The 20,747-nt window shown below is 40.4% G+C and overlaps 1 protein-coding gene across 3 annotated transcripts in view; it reads left to right on the top strand.

Moving 5' to 3' along the window:
• The window catches only part of add3a (adducin 3 (gamma) a), an 86,475-nt gene that overhangs the window by 7,016 nt on the left and 58,712 nt on the right, over positions 1-20,747 (top strand). The window contains exon 2 of one of the 3 annotated variants that reach the window (XM_058641113.1): positions 8,606-8,643. The exons of 1 other annotated variant lie outside the window; for it this stretch is intronic. The gene's annotated coding sequence lies outside the window, so the exon portion shown is untranslated. Of the gene's footprint in view, positions 1-8,605; positions 8,644-20,494; positions 20,625-20,747 lie in introns of those variants that run through there. One more of the 3 variants, XM_058641112.1, reaches the window with a different exon arrangement.

The raw sequence follows: 20,747 nt of genomic DNA, 5'->3' as shown, positions 1-20,747 counted from the left end.
GTAGTGCGACCTTCTTCTCCACTGAACTTCATTGTAATTGTTGTGCTGTATTATTCATTGTTTAAAGGGACACACACACACACACACACACACACACACACACACACACACACACACACACTTGTGGGATCAATTCCTCCCAGTCTAGTCCACACAGCATGTTGATGCCGTATGGGGTTTGTGACAAGCGTTCTGCCTGATAAAAATAAAATGTAGTCAAACTTGTTGCGCTATTGCTTTCTAAGTAGGTTAACCACGAGCTGCGTCGTTTATCAGCACCATATCAGTTTACATTACTTGTTTAGTTGCTATTTGAATGGCTCTCTCGTGTGTATTGTGTCATACACCAGTGGATTTGCTTCCTTCTTTGTTTGCTTGCTTAATCTTGTTCTTGATGTAATATATATGTGTACTACACAGAGCATTATTTCTCCATTAATCGAGCAATCGTTTGGTCCATAAAATGTCAGAAAATGTTGATCAGTGTTTCTCAAACCTGGAAAGGATGATGTTCTCAAATGTCTCGTGTTGTTGTCTTGTCCAAAAAATATTCCCATTTAAGAAATTAAAAAATCAGAAAACTTGCTTTAATTCCTTAAAAACACTCACAGACCGATTCATCGATTGTCAAAATAATTGTTTCAGCCCTAGTTCTGCAGCTGTTGGCGGACTGATTGGTTGGCAGATATCATTAGGTCACGCAGCAGCCATTGGACTGTGTGTCGATTTATAATGCTGGCAATGCAGGAGTTTATTGACCTGTTCTATGACTTGGGGTGCTTTCATACCTCGCTTGTTGATCGGTTTTAATGGGCTTGTGTGAACACAGCAATCCCACGCCATTCGAAATTGGACGTGTTCATATACTGAACCCTGGTATGTCACCATTCCAGAGAACGGCAAATTTCCCACAAAATTCTGACCAATCACAAAACTGTTTACAAGCACGTGGCGTATTTTCATGAACAATTAATTCAGTGATTAATACGTAATAAAAATGGTTGTAAAGATTGGAGAAAGTAATTTAGAGAAACTACACAGTTAAGGCTGCAACAATTGATTATTCATGAATTACTATTAACCCTCAACTATTTTGATAATTGATCATTGTAATAAGCGTAATAATAATGATAATAATTCTTATTATTATGATAAAGAATAATTTTTCTTTGTACTTAAAACAAGACATTTAAGAAGATTATAATTTAAAGGTTTGGGACACACTGATCAACATTTCCTGACATTTTATGGACCAGTAAATGGTCTGATATGACATATGTGAACTGTTGTTGGCCTCCTATATCCAGGAAACATGCTTTATTACCTCTCTGACCAAACAACAACATTTACCACATCATCTGCCACTGTTTTAGCAGGCACACCCATGCCTTGGTTCCTGTTTGTGGACACACACACACACATGCATCGCACACGAATACACCCATACACACCATGGTATTGTCACATCACACGCCCAGAGGCAAATCACACTTGGCAGCACTGAGATTAGCTGGCTGCTGGATCCTGGTGTCGCTGTGGGTATGTAACTGTGCTGTGCTGCACCGTTGTCTCGTCTCTAACTGGGTCAGCCTGTGAACTAAACAATGGTTCTTGAACTAATGCACCGTGTCGGCATTGCAGAGTGTTTCTGTGTCACGTTGTCGTGTTTTGGTAGTTCTATGTTGTCTTAGTCATAGTTTTAATTGATTCTGTGTGCTTTACTTTACAAGACAGTGCTGATGTTTACATGGGTAATAACCCGATTAGTTGTGATTGCTTTGACTGCTGTGTGCTTGCACTTGTGCTTTCCAGTCATCACTTGTCAGTCAGTTGTGTGTTACTTTACTGCTCCTAGTTAGTTATTGGGTGTATTTAAAGGTTCAGTACAGGAATAAGGGACTAGATCCATATGGCCACAATCTAAAGTTTATTTATTATTTCCTCCTGGTACATTTGATGCTGAAATGACCTTGCATACATGTTCACAGATGCATGAATGCAGTTACTAAGTCTGCAATTTTGAAAAATATGGCGATATCACAGTTATTGAAGTGCACACGTATATTCACGCCCCCTGTCCTCCTCCGTGATTGTAATAGTTCTCACCGTCGGAGCTAAAATACAGACTTTAATCTCAGGATAGGTGCCGGCTTTCTAGGAATGATTTAAATGCTTGCAGCTTGACCCATTCATCCCAAACTGCACCAGAGAAGTCAAATATCTGCCTGAAGACTGTGTGAAAGTATGGGTTTGCCCCAAGTCTCTAGAGGGATTACACTGAAGTCGCTGTGGTGAGGCACTCGTAGCTATCGCCTCAGAATAAAAGTAGTTCTTTATTGATTTGACAATTTTTTTTTTTTTTAAGATTTTTAAGATCTATGTAGCACTGAACAAATGAGTAACTAGTGATATTTTATGGAAAAAAATGATTCAAAATTTTTCAATTGTGAATAAATTAATAATGGTCTTTTCATGAAAACTCAATATAGCACTCGTAATTGCAGTTTGGGTAACTTACGAAAACAGTGTTGTGTTAGATCCTGTTCAGATGTCAACACAACCCCTCCTTCATTAAAGAACGATGCACAATACTGACAATAGAGTGCTGTGAAAAAAAGACAGAGATAAACAAGATATAAAACCACACAGCTTTATAAATCAAGTACGTCATGTTTTCTTTATTCTGATGTCGTGATGGGCTTCAATTCAATTTGTACTCAGTCATACTCAGTTAATCTGGGAGAGTGTGTGTCGATGTCAGTCTGCACACAAGGTCATTTTGACAGAATTTCAGCTGAATTCATTCACAGTGTTACAGTCTCACACATTTTAGCAAGAGTCCATAAAACCTCATTAAATAGTTGTCAACCCTTGACAGTGACAGCACTGTATACTTCATCCAATGCAAATTCAATCAGTTTTTCCTTTAAGTCAATAAACAGATCCTCATGACAAACGTACAGTTTCCACCTTATCAGTTCCCTGTCCTGATGAACGGACACCCTCATACACACAGTTTCCACTGAGGATGTATCTGGTCAGAGCCAGGGGGGAGATACCGATGTCACATGTGCTTGGTGTTGTCACATGTCTTGGACTCACGTCGCAGGATGGGAAGTATGGGGAGGCCATATTTCCTTTACCTCGGCAAAGGAAACCAGTCAACAGGACCCATCTTTTGTTCTGTCCCTTCCAGGGCAGTTACTGATTCACTCGAGTTGGAAGTTAGACAAACACAGCATGTAGCACAAGGTCATGCGATATATCCGCCTCTGTTGACTTTATGGGCCAATGACACCATGTAGTGCTTCAAGAACAATTGTTTATGACTTGCACGAGTGATGTCATACTTGGTAAAATGAGTGCAGTGGCGTGTCCTTTACATGATGTCATTTATTTTAGCCCAACTTTGATGTTGTTCTGCTTTGGGAAAATCCTTTTTATGTTGTCTGGCACAAGATAACATGGGGGAACTGTCAAATTCTCTCTATGGTTTGCTTAAAAGCTAGATTGTTCTTTAATCTTTAAATTGCCCGACCCCAACTTACAGTAACCCAGTATTCAGCAATCATTTGTCACATCTTGTTGTTATATGATTTAAAGTGCATATTTCTGTATTGAAACACTTAGTTGTGTCAGGGTCCCTGCCATCAAAAGCCTGAGCTATATTGGTGCTGTTTTCATTGGCAGTTTGAACTGGGAGTGCAACTCTAAGCTGGTCAAGACAAATAGATTTGGTTTAGTGATACATGTGAGGGGAGAAGGCTTTCTCAATCAGCCTACAAAAGGAAATCACAACTAGTTCTGAGGTTCACAAGTTTATATCATGTGTGTTTGTAGATTAACACTAACAAAAGTAAGTTAGTGGTGGTGTTTAGTCTACTTCCTTCTGGTTTTAATCATCCATTACTTCATCTTCCTTCTAATCTAATAGATTAGAAGATTAGAATACTAACACCCCGTCACTTCTCGTTGGTAAATATGAAGTGACACATGACATTTATTTCAATGATCTCATCTGACTTCCATCTTCAAGAAAGCAGCTGTCAAAACTATTCGTGTGGGAAGACATAAATTGCCATGTTCGATCCTTTTGGTAAAGGGTCGATAAAGTACAGATGTAGAAGTTGGGGGAAATGGAATCAAGCTGTATTTTTACAGCGGCCTCTTATTTACAGGAGTTTTATCATGGTCACATTGATTTTTCTTGATGATTTTGCACTTCTTGATCCCGGTATTGTAAAGTCTCTCTATGAGAGAGAAACCTGTGCTTGGATGTATTGGTTGAATATAAATGGCCTGTGTAAAAATAATAAATACCAAAAGTATTAGCCTTATTCTGTTCCTTAAATTGACCAAAAGCCATTCAGACAATCACAGTATACTTATACTTTCATTTTGGCAGCACATTTGGTTGTTTTATGTGTCGACTACACGGCCTATATCACATTATAAATCAATCCTTGAGTGTCTCAGAACAAACTTCTTAAGTTGTATCTGCTCCAGAGATGATGCTGTGAGGAAGAGTCTGCTGCCCGCTGGGACTAACAGAGTATCACATTTTTGAGTTGTTATAGTAATAAAAACAGATGAAAACATAACGGAGTGTTGAATGGGGCTAGTAGGGTTAGGCTAGTTGTGTCATGTACTCTGCCTGAACTCATCCCTCAACGAGGCTCTCTTCCTGTTAATACAGCTGTCTGTGTGATCGCTTCAATAAGGCTTTGTAGAGCGAGGCAAACTGCCAGAAGTGAAACAGATTAACCTGAGAGAGAAAGCAGTGCCGTATCTAAATAATAGACGACAGTTAATATCTTTTGCTAACTATTGAATGCTTTTCTTGTAGGAGGAATGCAAATAAATTGCTCTACCTGATGGAAATTCAGCTTTTTCTTCAAGTTGTTCTTTGGCCAGGTAGTTTAAATTTCATTTTAGATTACAGCCAGTCAAATCAGCTTGAAAGTGTTTTACATACCTTGTCTCGATGCAGCTGGAGATGTAATGTTTCCTGGGGTCATTGGGTGTTAAATCCTTTAAAACCTAACCCTCAAATTTAGTTTTTGCTTATTTTAACCATAAAAGGACCAGGAAGTGTAAGTGCTTTAGCCCATTTTTCCAGAATAATTGCCAATGTCTGGCAGTTATTTACAATTTACTGCATGTTAAAATACTGTTTTAACAATTTAAAATGAAGAACAACAAAAAGGTTTATTTACAAAAACACTGCAGTTGTACATGAACAACACACTTTGCGTGTTCAATTAAAAAATTTGAACAATATAAAACATATTTCCACTAAAATAGTTTGAGGCTGCTTCACTGGCTTCCTGAAACAGCGCAAGTGAAATTACCGTAATAACCACACGTCGGCTGTGATGTGCAACTTCTTAGCTTTTGAGAAACCTTTGGAATTTTTCCAATAGCACAAGGCGTCGTGGAACTACAATAATGCAGACTGCGCTTGTGCAAACATGTCGTCAGCGATATGCTTGGTTTTAAATAGTTACGGGTCTTTCAGCATCATCATACACCCTCGCCCAAGCGACCCAGCTGGGGTTCATCAAGACCCAACTCAGCAGCAGCAGCAGCACATCAACTTGCACACTGTGTTTATCCTCCAATTTGAAATCGTTTCATTAAAGAATAGACTCAGTGGACTAAAGTCTCTTGCAATCAGACATTCAGAGGAAACTAAAACCAGACTTGTATTACTTCTGCGCAGTGGTCAAAGAACACTGGTGTTAATTGGTTTATTTTCTGGCCTGAACAACATTTGATGAAAAGTCATCTGCAGATATTTCCTGCCTCGTGATCACAGTCAGGCATACCGTCTTATCTTCCATCTGCTCTGACGCTGATGAAAAGCTAGACATATTATAACACAGGATCAACATTTTTTGTTTCTCTGCTTACAGACTGACGCCCTGCTCTGGAATCGAATTTGTGTCCCTTACTTCACCATTCATAGTCTAGATAGAGCCTCTCATTTCATTCACGTATCCTCAATCAGTGACCTCATCTTGTTAAGTTAGGCCTAATAAATGATTTGTTTTACAAATTCCCTTTGAAACTTCTTTGGTTTTGTGTGCCTGGACATGTCACATTCACCAAGTCAGCCGAAACAGGTTATGTAACTGTGCTCGTTTTCATTATCATGACAAGCCTCTCATGTACAGTGTGTGACTTGTTTAACCACTTAGAAGTGCACTTTATTTTGATTATTCAGTTGACCTGGTTAAAGGTCAATTATGGCCTTGATACAGATTATTTGTTTCAATACCAGTTTTATTGAATCATTTTAACAAAAAACATGGCAGTGGGCTTTTGTTAAAATTCTTTATTTAGCTGTTGAATCTTATTGAAGTTCTATACCTAGCCCAAAGTTAAGTCAATACCACACAAGTCCTGAGTTTGATTCCCTGCCCTAGTGTTGATACTAAATTTTATCACTGGATTTCTCTGTCAAGCATCTGGTTAGTGATATGCAGGCCTCTTATTGCTTTTTCTATGGTTAGCTGTGTACGAATGCACCTCCACTAAGAATACATCCCCACCATATTCAGCAGGTGGTTTCGGTTACTTTTTATTCCGCCAACCTGGACAGAACTGCAGTATTACGACTGTTGTACCACCTGTGACTTCTCAGGTGTTCCATAACCGTTTGCACATATCGCAGAAGTGGAAGATACACCGCTAACAGTTATGACCACAGTTACTGTATGTCATTCTGACTGATCAGCTTATGGCCTATTTACTAAACGCAGACCAGTGAGTCCTGTGTCGGGATGAGCCGATGCAATACTCAATATTGGTATCGGTCCGATACTGGTCAGAATCACTGGATTGGATATCGGACAGATAAAAATGTAAAATCTGATACAATCCAAAAAAATCCTTCATCGCAGTGTAAAAATGTAAATAAATATCAGCAAAATCATTTTAGCTGAGTCATATTGTGGGCTGGTTATTTCTTCTTTATGGGAAAATAATGTTGGATATTCATGTCTTTGAAATAACTTTAAATTATTTAAAAGATGTAAAATGACTGTATCGGACTGATATCGGTGGATACTCGAGTTTGTGGTGGTATCACGACGCCCCTAGTCCAACTAGTTTTGACTCATAACCCAACCCTGATGAACATATTTGCACAGGTTGCTCTCTCTACATATTGTTCCATATTTTGTCGACATAAATTTGGAAACTTTATGTTAGATGTTATTTTGAGCCAATCCCAGGATTCCCAGTAGCCATTACCATTAGATTGGAATGCAGGCGTAGCACCCTCAGCAATAACACATCTCACATGCTATCAATAGCCCTCGTATTCTCCTATCCTGAGCTGTGCTCCCCTGGTGTTGACACAGTTGGTGTTTGTGTAGATGACATAGATGGCTGTCAAGGGCAGATTGCCTTCCACTCCATGATGCCACTAGCCAGCCACCATTTACAGTACAGAGACGCCGCTCAGTCTCTGCAGCTACAACTGATGACCAAGAACACACATGTGGAAAGGGGTCGTAGAGATTCACAGTCAGTTTGCACTATAATTCAATAGCCATATACAGTATCTATATCACAACATTATTCTCTTCAATAGTAAATAAACACAAACTTTTCTGAAAGCCAAAATGTGTCAAATGACTATTTTAGATTAAATATTGTCCTGACCTATAAACATCATGCTCTACAGACATAGGAAAACACCTTTGTTTCTCACAGATCTGCACAAATATCACACAGTAATCATTTTCAATGTGTTATTCAACTGAAAATGAAAATCCTCTCGTATCAGAAGTCAAGTCGCAATTTCAGTGAAAATAATCACAATTCCATATTTATTCAAAGTCTTTCAGCCCTATTCCCTGTAGAGCTCTGGGTGTCACGTGACTGAGTTTGTTACCTCAGCCATGTTGGCAGGAAAAGTTTCTACAAAACTTAACGCCACCAGTCCCGGTTTCAGGCTGTCAGAGTTCACCTCACACTTGAAATCCATGGAGATGGAGCAATCTATTGCAGAACTAAATCTATCGGACTCTTATAATGCCCCCATGGTGCTTTTTATGGAGTATGGAAACCGCCAGAATGAACATTATTCCAGACCTGCAGTATTCTGACTTCAACTTTCTGACAAACGTTCCTTCATCCTACCTTGGAGAACACTTAGACATTGCTATAAAAAACATGCAAAAGAAACAAGATATTAAAGTTAGTTAGTGTTGGATTCTGTACCGGATATGAAGTGATCACTTCACAAGTAGAATCCATTGCCTATGGGTTCCTTCTGCTCCATCTTGTATTATGGCAGTGATTCACCCCCGTCGCCTCATGGGATCTTTGGGGATCCGGCACAGTTTTCTCCCACCTGCTTGCCCCTGACTGTTTCAGTATTCCAGGGCACAATAGCTATCCACCATCTTACTTTACATATATATATATACAGTATGTAAGGTAAAATGGTGGATATATATTACAGGGTATATCTTAGAACTTAATTCTATGTTCATGTGAACTCACTTGGCTGAGGTTCCTGTTTAGCCGTAGCAGACCTCAGGAGACTTGGATGCAGAAAGTAATTATGTGTTTATGTGTGTTTTTGTCCTAGTTGGCGAGACAACATTAAATCAAGCTGTCCCCAGAGAGGTAAGACACCTGTTGATTGCATCAGAAGCGTGGCACAGTGTGGAGTATTCTTTCATTCCATAAAAGTCGTAGCTGGTGCAAAATGAAGTTTAAAAAAGTATGCCATGTAGTGTTGACTGAAGTGGAAAAACACCTCCACCCTCTACTTTGTTTTGTTTTTTTTGTCAAGGACTCAGGGCGTATATAAAGTGTAATAGTGAGCTTTTTTTTGTAGAACCTTGAACAAATTACATGTATTTGGTCAGTGCTAAGTTTAAAGACTGCATCTGGTCAGACCTTTTACTGTGCTGGAAGTTATCCTGTGAAGGAAATTGTGACAGGCTCCTCTCTCTCTCTGTTTGTATAGCCCTACCTTGAGAGCTTTCTCCATTGGGGGAAAAGTCTAGAAACCAACTAGTAACATTCAAGCTCCATTTTGTGCCACCTTTGTTCTTTGAAGTCCTCACTTCTTATATAGCTTTCGTTCTACACCTTCCAAGTCTTGGCTCTCACAAACATGCTATAATATGTCTGGGTCAATTTGTCATTTCCTGCACGTGTGTTATACTTAATTTTCCCCTTTTTGACAAATGGTGCTCTCCTTTTTCTTCATACAAATTCACTTTGAACCAACACGAATTGATCTGACATGATCTCATTTGTTGCAGTACTTCCTGCTAAATGTCAAATCTATGCCTATGCCCAGTCTGTGTTGTTCTTATTTCTTTCTTAACTCCTTATTCTCTCACTACTTCAGTGTCCCTTCCTGTTGTGATTTATCTTTTTTCCCCCCATAGTTTTGGTACATTCACTTCCACTTTTAAACCAGTTGTCAATGTATTGGTTAAAGACTGAAATTAAGATGCGCAAGTGTCAAATTTCTGGACTCTTTAATCCCACAAATGTTTCACAATAACAAGGAAAAGCTTTAAAGGCTGTGATGTCGTCAAGGATACTTTTCACTGTCTATTTTTCTATGAAATTTTTCTGTTTAGCTGGTGGTCAAAAATAAGCCGAGAGCTTTATTGTCAGGAAAAATAGTGTGGCTCATTTGAATGGCTGCTCTAATCTGATAACATGTGTCCAGTGTGGCCCCAGCACTGACCAATGATTCCAAACCATTTGGCAAATCACTGTACTCAGATTCTTGGGTTTCAGTTATGTTCCACTCTGTCTAGAACATCAAATAGAACCCCTTCTGTTAATATCCGCTGGTTTGGACCAGTGGTTTGCTCAATATGATTTTTTTTTTACACTCCACCTTTATCAACGATGTCTTTTTTTAATCTGGCACAGAGGTTGACTACTGTTTTAGTCTGAGGGTTTCTAAATATTTTCTCTTTGGCTTCATCAAGCATTTTCAGATCAGTTATGCACTAAACAACAGCTGTCGTGTAAAATGGAACGTGTGACTGTGGTTTCTTAAATTGTAAATCTGGAAATGTTTGTGTATGAAACTGAACTCAAAAGTGCCTCACGGGTACCGTCTCAATCTAATCTTGTTACAAAAAACTCAGTTATCTTGTAACATGAGGAATTTGTGTATTTTGCGACACCAAATTTAACACCGGGATTCCCACTCGACAGCGTTGTGATTTAGTTTGCTAGTTAGAGTGCGAACAACAGCAAACACATCTGGATAAGCTCCCTAAAGTTCCATTTGTCACTTGCATCATAATACGAGGGGGATTAACAGCTCTGGTTATAATCTCCCAATGAGTGTCATAATGTCATTTAGTCTAGACTGCATTAATGTCAGGATTTCAAGAGCAATACAAACCACTGAGATAAAGTAAGCCCTTTGGACTTTTTGGTTCTTTCTTTCTACACCATTTAGTTTTTCAGCCTCTATTTAACCAAGTTACTCCCAGTGAGAACACAGAACTATTTTACAAGAGAGACCTGGCCAAGATAGCAGCAACACATTTACAGTATTGATAAATAAAAAACAGACAATTAATAATTGGCCAAATAAAATCCTTATAAGAGCTTTAGCTTTTTTAACAACATACTGAATGTATGATATTGAAAAGTAGGTACCAAATGTATTTGTTGACATTGATAAAATATTCTCAGACAGTTGTTGTAAAGTTGCTGACAGGTCTGAGCCATGTGTGCCAGATGATGGCAGTCTGAAGAAATTGTGAACTTTAACCATCAAACCAAAAATAATAAACAGAAATGAGGGCTACTGGTGGTAATTCAGGTTGGTCACGGTTGAATCTTTTCCAAATGGCAGCTCACCCTGACGTCACCCATTGGTATGGGAACTGCCAAAAGCCTTGAGTTAAGTATTTTTGCTTGTGCCATTGTGGCTTTAAAAAAAAAAAACATTTTTATAATTTTAATATATAATCCAGTCTATTCTCTTTACAGCCTTTTCCTCCATTGTCATTATGAAAGTATTGATTACAGCTGCTTTGGTGTTTCATTTTTAATGTTTCATTGCTTATTTTTTTATCTAACTTCTGTCCAGTTAGCGAAATACTGGACCCATTTAAACCTTGGTCTGCAGATCCAGAGGTTGGTAAGGAGAACTAATCAAAAACACAAAGGGAGAGAACAGAGATGTAAAGCACACATGGCTGCTGAAGCATTTATTGGAGTAAGAAAGCTAAGGTCAGAACTTTCCACTGGTCATTTTCTCTTTCTTCAGCTGGTTGAAATGTCATTATAAAGAGTTTTTACAGAAATATGATCAGCTTTGCAGAGTAGACTTAACAAAAAAAGTTATGATTTTTGGACATGGGCTTGTTATTCTGTGAAGCAAAAGTGGTAGTTTATAATTTAATGCCATTATATTTGTGTCCACCTCAGTCTGGCAGTAATATGAACTTAATAATAGCAGCTGAAGAAAAAGAAGAAATGGTTTTCTTTTTAGCGTCTTGCATTTTCTTGTCCACTGTAAACCAACAGTAGCGTTATATCATCACCTTCATTTACCTGAAATGACTGTATTTTCCCACTGGTCCCTTTCCTATTACCAACATTCCCCAGTTGGTCTGGAGACTCAGACAGACACCAGTCTCCTCTCAAAGCAGCTTCTGAAACCTCCAGGCTGCTGTCACCAGATGGCTTTTCCACATTGAACACTTGATTTGCTCAGCACTGACGTCTGATCTCCTGTCATTCGAATGACTCCACAGTTGATCTCAGTGTTGGTTAAATAACCATCAATACCGTTAGAAATTGCATGAATTAGGGATGGGAATCCCAGGTTACCTCCCAATGCGATACATGGTCCACGATAGCAATAATATCACGATGCAACGATTCTGTGATAATCAAGTATATGGGAAGACAGTCATATAGCGATACGTCACGATATCTGTCTAACTGAAGAAAACAAAACACCCGTGAAAAGTCAAAAGTGCAGGATTTCTCTATTTCTTCACAACATGGAGAACAAAGTGCATACTGTGTAAAGCAGTGTTTCCCAACCGCTCGTTATCAGGCTTCTGCAGAGCTCGATGACGAGCTGATCATTTGAATCAGGTGTGCTGGAGCAGGGCAACGTCTAAAACATGCAGGGCAGGGTATCCTGCTGTAAACTCCCTTTTCTTCGGCCAGGTAACTTCTACCCAAGCTTCCCCCAATTCATTTGAGCAGCGGCGCCATGAGGAGACATCAAGTTACGATGCCCTGGGAATGAAACTAGCAGGGACTGTTTACTTTAATTTGTTAACCAAAATATTGATATTGGCCCTGGCGTATCAATTCTCGTATTGCACGAGGAAGGGCGAGGATGTATCACCAAATTGAAATTTGGTGTGTGTGTGTGTGTGTGTGTGTGTGTGTGTGTGTGTGTTCTTTTTAAACATGACAAAGTGCTGCATTGAATAATGGTCGGCTTGGTATTCAGCAAGTGCTTGTGGTTAATGCAAAGTGCATAAATGTCACACCAGACCCAGAGACTGAGGTTTGCCTCACTGATTCCCATCTGTGGTTGAAGCAACAAAGGCCCTTTTAGTTTAGATATAAGATATTAGGCTGTATGTAAATACATTGTTATCAGTATCATGTTCTATTCTCCATTCTACTGATGTGTTCCCTATCCACATATGTTATGCACCTCATGTAAACAGAAAACAATTTGCTTGTAATTACATACATTTTGAAATACCTTTGCCGTTGTAATATGTTGTATAGGAGTGAGGAGGCAGGGTTGCACACAACTGTGAAATTGTTACAAAAAACACTTAAAAATCACTACCTTTATATAGGTCTGTGTTATAGTGTGGATTGGTCAAAATCTCTATTGACACCATCAGAAACGGCTCACAGTGTTGCTGAATTGTACATAATTTAAACACATGGTAACTTTTAGAAACATAACATTTTGGCACATTTTCCTGTGGTGTGACTGAGCCAGGAGAGATACTGTATTGTTCATCGCTTTACACACACACTTAAGTTATTTTAATTTATGTATTGTTGTTGAACAATTTAGTTTGGCTCGCTAGAAGATTAGGACACTGTTGCGGATGAATACGGAAAAGGTCAAGTTCCCACACATAGATGACATTAATCAAAAGGGGTCTTAACGAGAGGCGAGGACCGACATGCACACACTCGTGGTTATAAACTTAACGTTTTAAACATAATCAGGACGGGTGTGTCCCTGATAAATAACAGCTGCTTTTGTGTGACTCAACAGACCCGCTTACACGGTTTAGTTGAGTGTGTTTTTGTCTAAGACTTGTGTAAGATCAAACATGTAATGTATTGGTTTTGTGATTTGTGACCATACTTGATAAGAGTTGTTGCCCTTTGTTGACAGAGGGGACTGAAGAAAGAGTTGTGGGCTTGTTGAATTGGCCCTTTATCTTTAGCTTTATGGCTGTCTGGCTGTCTGTCTGTCTGTCTGTCTGTCTGTCTGCCATGGATTTGTGGTTGGGTTTATGTTTGACTCTGGTTCTGGACCACATGATGATGCTTCTCATGTGGACCCGGCATTGTGGCCACGGCTTAACCACATACACAACGCACAGACACGTGTAGTCTGGTCAAAAGACGAGACAATTCTTTTTTTTTTTTGATAATTTAGCCTACTCATGCTCATTTATATGGAGTCAAATGCACACCGCAGTAACATATAGACACGTCTAGTCAAATATACACTGACTCGCACACTTTCATTTTCAGCACCGGTGGCCTGTGAAGCTTTTGTCGTGCCGTGAGGCCACAAAGAGCCGCTTTGTGTTCTGGGAGGCTGGGAAAATGGGACCACAACACACAACACACAGAGACACATGGACACACAGAGTCACACACTTTGGCCGTGTCAAAGCCAGTGCACAGATCTGTTTGGCTCAATAGGCTGATTCATTTGATTCCCCTCATGACACCAGAAGAGAAAATGGACTCGGAGTTAAATACTAATCTCCAGGTTTGCCCTGAATATCTTTTAGTGTGTGTTTGCTTCAAAGGACGCCTGTGTTGTCTCAAGGGTTGTTTCATCTTCTCTTATAATCTGTTCTAATCACATTAAAATGTTGTTTTAAGTCTTGCGTCACAGGATTAAAGTAACACATCATTCTTTCTAATAGCACAAGAATGAAAATGGCCATACTCATGTGTTCCCAATAGCATATCTCTCATTAATTAAATTTTCTCTGCTGGAGACATTTTTATTCATTTGTCTTTTTTTAGCAGATTGTTTTGATCTGATATCATCATTAGTGAATGTGGCAGCCAGCAGTGGACATGTGTGATGGAGTGGAATGGGTGTGTTAGTAATGATGCTTGGCAGTGAGTCGTGTTTGTCTGGATCTCTCGCTCACCATCTCCAGTCGGAGTCAGGCTGACTTAAAGCCTGGGCTCTCTGTCAATGAAACACTCCTACAGCCCAGTCTCTCACCCCACACCCACCCAGTTGTTTATGATTTACTTAACGTTTTAAATGCTCTCTCTGGAATGTGCTGGGAGATTGGGTTGAATGTCCATATTTTTATGATGAGTAGTAAGTGCAAATGTGTGTCTTTTTGTGCTTAACAAGGTAATATGTGTTCAGCGGATCAAATGTAAATTTAGCAGTTTGTATTATTAGGTTTGAGTTAACCTTGAAAACATGTTCCAGATTCCTGCAGCAGTGTACAATCTGACCATAATGAGCACCTCCTGACCTTTTGGCAAACATGGAATCATTAGCTGAAACACTGTCACATGGTGTTACTGTCAACATGGGGAATTAAAGAACACCTCCCTCTCCACCCAACACAGGCTGTGAGTCTTGATGCCCCCTGTTCTGGGCGTAGTTGCCTCAGGACACGAGACGACCGAATTCTGTCAAACAAACAAGGGGAAATTAGATGAGATAGGATGAGTTCAGGCCATTTTGCCAGGTTCACTTATTACAAGGTATGACTTTTGGTCAATATTTATTAAATGATAGTGGTTTATATCAAGAGTTATGAAATAAGGTCCCCTGATATATACAGTCCAGACATTTCCACCCTTACTCACACACGGACATACAGGTTTGAACACTGCAGTGACGTCCATTCATTTGGACAGCCGAATCAAAGTGTTATCCCGAACCAAACACACATTATATACTCTACTCCACATGCAGAGATACTTTACTTCCACCTCTGGATAAAGGCCAACAGTCTACTGCAGGCTGCTGCAGGTGAATCCCACCACTTCATCTGGGTTTTTCAGGGGATTTGAGCTTGCGTCAGCAGCCACGTCGCTTTGTTTTGCTCCCAGTCTTGCAGAGAGTGGGGAGAGTTTATTCAGCCTGCATGCAGAGTTGGACTCTGGGCAGATAAATTTGTTTTGTTTTTCAGGCTCAGTGAGTTCTGTTTCATAAGAACAAATGCGGGCAGACAAAAAACCCCAAAACAATTATTGCATTGTTTTATTCTTGTTGATGCTGCTGATTTATAGATATGGTATTTTCTGGTCTTGACTGTTGTGCTTAGCTGTTTTCGATCGGGGGAAGCTGCATATTTGTCACATGTAACAGTGGAAACAAAGTCTGTTGTGGCTCGACGTCGGGCAAATGGCAAATTAAAATGGATAGTGTCGGCATGAACATGGTGGCTCACATTCTCAGGAACAAAATACTCTGCAGAGTAACTACTTAATAAAACGATGGACTTGCATCCCTGAAATTACTGTCGATGGGTAAAATGATGTATGCTTTGACACCGCCAGGTGTTTTACAGCATTAACATTGGTGCCAACTCCCTGTTGTCGATGGAAATATAGCCAATATCTCATTGATTCTAAGTTTTCATGTTGCAGTCAATATTAAACCCACCAGGGTAACTGGTGCCCTCTGTCCCCCTCTTTACCAGGTGTTAGCTAAGAAGGACATGTTATGTTATGCTATGTTTTTTGCCAAACAGTACAAGATTGAAAGTCTTCCTTATGTTTGCAGTTTGGATGTGGGTGTGTCGAGAACGTCTTGATTGGCATTCACTTCCAGGTCAAATTACTCTTCTTCTTCGACCATGACAAGCACTGCTCAAACACTGATCTAATGATATTCAGTTTCGGCTTAGTTTGAAATGACTGAAGTACAAATGTCACTGGGTTCCATGGTGATCTGTTCTGTGGTGTGTTGTTTACTGTTTTAAATCAGTGTGTTTACATGTTGAAAGTCTGACTAAAATCGAGCTAGTCTTAGTCAGACTAACATACCTGGATAATGCGATTCATAGTCCGATTACTCCTACATGTACATGTATATGCTTAGTCAGACTTGGCATTCTGCACAAGCACCAACATTTCCGGTCTTTGAACCAGAAGTAGAAGGAGACGACGTATAAACTGCGGTAATGTTGCCGGAAATCAGACGGTGGCGGTGGCTTTCTTCGGACAATACAGCACCCACAAGAGCCATGCTCCATTGTATCATGATTGACATGTACAGCAGGTACAAGACATACAGAACCACAGCACAATCCATCTCGCTGTGGCGTAAAGGTCAGGCTTGGCAAGTTGTCCGATTGCCTGTCTTAGTCAGACTACGGCCGGCCTTAGCTGGATTAAACTGTGCATGTTAACGTACTGACTGTCTAACCTGGTTGTTTGTTCACTCACAGATAAAGATCTTCCATTGCCTACAGTCAAAACACACATTGATCTTGTTTTTCTGTCCTAAAATGTGAAAGTTGCTTGATGCTAATGTCAGATCACCAACTACTGTGATACTGAGCCACAAGTTGTTTTCAGCGTTCATCAGGTCATAAACACACATGCACGCACTTTGCTGTCCATTTGCTGAGTCTGCAGGTTTGGGATGAGTAAAATTATTTAAGGATGTGTTAGTGGGCAGATGGTGACAGACGAGCACTGAATGATTTGCTGATTAATAATTAATACATTTACCTCTGCAGAGCTTGTACACACACATAATATGAACAACATTGAGGATTTTCATCCCCTCACTGACTCTACTATACCATATATGTACTATCCAGTATGAGGGATTTTAAATGTACACTAAACTGTGTGCACACCATCTGCCTTTTGCAAAGTGCACTTCTCCATCTTCCCCTTCCTCTCCTTAAAGGAGGTTTGGTCAAGCGTTACAACCAGCAATCTCACTCATTAATAATGTAGACCTGCTTTGCTTTTTTAACCCATGGAGAGTGCCTGCCTGCACATCTCACTCAAATATGTGCTAATGTTAGGCCAGGCCTTCATCTCCAGCTATGCCACAGGAGGCCTGAGGGTGAGGGTTATTTTGGAACAGGTATGCAGAGTCTGGAGTAAGCTGGAAAGATGTGGCACTGGTCATTGTTGCTGTTTAGTAAATGGGAGGAGCTACAAATTATTCCTGACTTCAGTACATTTACATGATATTAGAAATAACTGTACTATTGTGTAAGTTCTACAAAAACTCATGCATAAATATGTCAGTCTGACTGAAATTGAAATTGTACTTTCTACTACTCAAACTAGTCTGGGTGCTCTGCATATGTGTCACAGGTCCCACACTTGGGAACTGCTAATACACAAGCGAGTATAACAACAGCAACGATGACATGTTCAGGTTGGTACATTTTTTGGACTGATGAGGAGACCTATTTTATACTCTGTTGCCTTTAAGGAATGGTTATTTTTAAGTTTGTGGACGGTAGGACGGCAAAAACGGAGAAGAATACATTGAGCTTGTGCATAAACATTGTACACAGTGTACAAAAATTTTTAATTAATACACATTACAAATGGGGCCACACGGTGGTGTAGTGGTTAGCACTCTCGCCTTGCAGCGAGAAGACCCGGGTTCGAGCCCCAGTTGGAACAAGGGCCTTTCTGCATGGAGTTTGCATGTTCTCCCCGTGTGTGCGTGGGTTCTCTCCGGGTTCTCCGGCTTCCTCCCACAGTCCAAAAACATGCAATGTGGGGATAGGTAAATTGGACAATCAAAATTGACCATAGGAGTGAGTGTGAGAGTGAATGGTTGTTTGTCTGTCTCTCTATGTGGCCCTGCGATGGACTGGCGAACTGTCCAGGGTGTACCCCGCCTATCGCCCGATGTAGCTGAGATTGGCACAGCACCCCCCGCGACCCTCTAGCAGAGGATAAAGCGGTAGATGATGACTGACTGACTGACACATTACAAATATATATAAGAAGTGTCAGAACCAAGCCGGGGTGACTAAGGAAAAATGAAATAAAAGTAATTTACCAAACTCCAAACACTAGTAGAAGAAGAAGACTATGACAAAGATAAAAAGCCAAAGCGTTACAAAAACTTTGCAGATTCTCCTTGACTCGTTCTTGTGTGTATGAGCCCGAATATTGACAAGCTTAAACCAGCATTTAACCGCTTAGTGGGACGGACACACTTTACTCAATAGTCTATTCCCCTCGTGCTTATATACTGGGATGGCATAATTCAGCGACATTCGTGGCATGTGCATGGAAACGTAGTGACTGAGGACGCTGTTTATTACAGCGCACCTTTGACATGCAACAACTTGTCTTTTTCAGCCGTAAAGAATGATCCATCCTCTCGTACTAGATGTGCTTTAATAAATACAAAAAGACAGTTGACACACACATATGAGGAGAGTAAACGGGGAATCTTTTTCACGAAAAGACTCATGACTGGTTATGTATTATCTTGGCTGGACCGCATCTTCCCACAACCCCATCGTGGAGCTTCAATAATTGATTGTGAATTGATTTGGGCTCAGCTGGCTCTTCAGCTGCTTTTTGGACGCAAGCTTTTATTTTTCTTCCAATGATTGTTGTCTGCTTTGTTTGTGTGCTGGTTGGCAACAAACCCAAGCTTTAAACTTGCACATAAAAACGGTCATCAAAAATTCATTTGAGATTCCTTTGTTGCCTTGTCTGACCATAAACTGCACACACCAGCAATTTGCTGTTACATGTGGGAAGTTAAATGTCAGTTGACGCTCTTGTTAATTCTACTAAACATGGATTTGAGAAATTTGAGGCCTCCTGGAAAACGTTTCAATCTTCCTACAAGCTGTTGAAACCTCACTGAGGGAATTATGTTCATAAAAGTCTGTAATGTGTAGCACGGTCTTTGTATTTTCAAGGGAAATGCAGTGTTGGTGAGGAGACGAGAAAGGAAGGACTGTGGAGATGCCGCCTCATTTGAACTGTGCGCGGTCAACCTTGTCCGTGAGTGAGCCTTTCACATGCTAATTTAATGTCATTCCTCTGGCCTCTCTTTACATCACCCCAGTTAACAAATTGACCTTATCAAAGAGATGTGACGGCACCAAAACTCCTTAGTACTGCCAGTGAGTGCTATTTAATCTTATTAAACATTTAAACATGTGTGCTTATAGTTTATTAAATATCGGCTCAAAAATTGACATCTGTTTGATTCTGAATTTGATACAGATGGGAAATTCATTCTGTGAAGTTATGAGAAACTGGATACCACTCATGTCGAGACTGAACTTGAAGCTAAAACCAGCAGCCAGTAAGCATAGCCTAGCTTAGCTTAAATGCAGGAATTGGAGGGAAACTGTTGGCTTCGCGTTATATCATGTTTGCAGGGCTGAAATTGGCTATTCTTTTCATGATTGATTAATTTGACATGGGGCCACATTGTGTAGTGGTTAGCGCTCTTGCCTTTGCAGCAAGAAGACCTGGGTTTGCGACCCGGTCCTTTCTGCATGGTGGTCTGACTGGCGACCTGTCCCGGTCAGCTGAAATTGGCACAGCACCCCCCGTAACCCTCATGTGGAGGATAGTGGTAGAAGATTGGTGGGTGGATTCATTTGACATGGCTTTTTTGGATCTTGTATTAGAAAGAAAGAAGCTTAAGTCTCTCTCTTGTCATCAAACTATGGCATATTGTGCTTTTACGAAGGCCTTTGTAAAATTTAGCAACAGATTTTATAAGTATAGGGAAAACAATGTATTTGAATTTAAGAAAGAAAACATAGGCCTGATTTTAAGAAGTTTGGAAGGTGAAAATGAAAGTGATAGAGGGAGTAAATCCAGTGAGTACATACGTTTTTATTTCACAAGAGCAATACTTTTTGTTTTACTTTGCCTTGAAGTGTGTCCAACCAAGAAACTTCTTCACAAAAGATCACTCCGGTGATAGAACACCAACTCCCTCCTGTGTGTGTGTGTGTGTGTGTGTGAATTTAAATTAGGTCTACCCCTCCCCCGTCCCCCCCTGCATTGCATGCTTGCTGGCTTGTCCCATGAAGCCACTGCTGCAGATAAGTAGTGGTTGCCCTCAGTTCGTGCAGATAAAGCTCAGCCACTCCTGATATAGTGGGGAAAGAAGAGCAGCAGAGAAAAAAAGGGGGGGGGGGGGGGCACTGTAGGAGGAGCGTGAAGGAAAGTGGGCAGCAACAGTTTTGCACTGCTACAATGGGAGAGGCGTGTTGGGAGTGTGTGTGTGTGAGAGAGAGAGAGAGAGAGAGTGAGAGAGTGAGTGAGCAGCAGCACAGGCAGAGGACTCGCTGCAGTGCAGGTGGATCACAGCCGTGTGGTGAAGAGGAAGAATCCTGAAGGCAGCAGATTAACCCTGATTGGCTGTACATTAGGTTTGTACTGCAGTTTGTTTACGTGCCATACTCGCTGTCTGCTGTATGTTTGGTGCCTCTCTCTCTCTCTTTGCGTCTGAGTGCTCGGTGACTGATATAATGGATGCTGTGTTCTCCGCCATC

Source organism: Solea solea, chromosome 10 (genome assembly GCF_958295425.1).
Source record: "Solea solea chromosome 10, fSolSol10.1, whole genome shotgun sequence".
In the NCBI taxonomy this organism is placed as follows: Eukaryota; Metazoa; Chordata; class Actinopteri; order Pleuronectiformes; family Soleidae; genus Solea; species Solea solea.
The sequence above is the reverse complement of the archived record's forward strand: the minus strand, read 5'-3'. Positions and strand labels throughout refer to the sequence as shown.